The sequence below is a fragment of the Octopus bimaculoides genome, chromosome 15 (genome assembly GCF_001194135.2).
Source record: "Octopus bimaculoides isolate UCB-OBI-ISO-001 chromosome 15, ASM119413v2, whole genome shotgun sequence".
Lineage (NCBI taxonomy): Eukaryota > Metazoa > Mollusca > Cephalopoda > Octopoda > Octopodidae > Octopus > Octopus bimaculoides.
In genome coordinates, this window is record NC_068995.1 from 19,278,459 (window position 1) to 19,280,258 (window position 1,800).

Below are 1,800 nucleotides of genomic sequence, written 5' to 3' on the forward strand. Positions count from 1 at the left end.
TATATTTATATATATATATGTATACATATATATATATATATATATAATATAATATAATATATATATATATATGTATACATATATATATATATATATATATAATATAATATAATATAATATAATATATGTATACAGAGACAAAGAGAGGATACATACATAGACAGACATGCATGCAGACAGACATACAGACAGACAGACAAACAGACAGACAGACAAAGATATAGATAAATAGATAGATAGATAGATAGATAGACTGACTGATTGATGGATGGATTTAGCTGCATAACACGGTTGTTTCTTGACATAATTGAAAATTTGAGTCAAGTTTTTACAGTTAACGTACGAACTAACCTGGATATTAAATTGTAAAAGGAATTTGTTACTCCACAATTTTTGTTACCCTCTCCAGAGAAAAAGGTAGATATGGTAAATCTGCAGCGTATCTCAACTCACAGCAGAGGAACAGACTCATTTCGTTTTAGCAGGGAATGATAGTTGCCAGCTATGTAAAGTGTACTGATACAAAGATCTAATTTGGTCAGTCTCATTTATAGTACAGTTTTAACGTTGAATGACTAGCCTATATTTCTGATAACTTAACAAACCACGTATGTTGAAAGGTGTTCAAAGATTTTGATTTAAGGAAGTACGGGATGCTATTTCGAAAAGATCAAGCAACCACGCAGATGAACCCTCCTTGGTTTGGTACCCATAATTATCCTTGATTGTTTGAAATTATGTATGTATGGTATAGATAATCGCAATTCTTTCCCTTGTAGGTCAATTGTTTCTCTCATTTTACATTAATTTTATTTCAATATATTTTTAAAATCAATTTTTTTTGGTGAAGAATCTACTATAGTCTGCGGCTGAAAACTTAATCTTTATCTCTGCCTGAAGATGACAATAATAACGGATAAATTAATATTTCTTAAAGGAAAAACACTAAAGTTGTTTGAATGTACATGTGTGCGTGTATGTATGTATATACATATATCCATATATGTGTATATGCATATATCTGTCTAAACAAATAATACATAAATACACACACACACACACACATACACACACACACACACACACACACACACACACACACACACACACACACACACACACACACACACAGATACACACATATATATACACATATATGACATTTATGTTAACCACACAGCGATGCTTAATTAGTACAACTAAACATTTTAAATAATCAATGACACTGATGTTTATACATTTTTAAAACGTTTGCCCACAGGTATAACATTCTTTATTAATATATTTTCATTAATGGTATAATTGGGCATGTTTACTTCATGAAAAACAAAAGTATTAGAGAATCCAGCCTGAAGAACAAACGCGCCATGTGATAGATTTTGGAATCTGTATCATGAGATAGTAAGATTCCACTTAAGATTTTGATTGTGATTGCTATATTTTGTCTATGCTGACATATATTCTTTAAAAATGCCTGACTTAGCAGACGAAGATTAAATGTTTTTTTTATCCAATTTCCTGTTATATAGGGCCAGTTACGTATAGGCGAATCTACTACTGCAAGCTGGAAACATATTGTACTAAAATATGCACAACTTCCAAGTGACATATCGATTGTGAAGTTCCGTTCAAATAGAATATGTTCTACGTTAAAAAAAGAGCTACAAAAAAAGCTTAATAACTACTTTTCCTTATGTAATACTATTCGTATTAAATCTAGTCCATGCATTCAACATAAGTTATCAAATTTGCAACCAAAGAAAAAAGAAACATATGTGTATATATATTTGTATATCTATA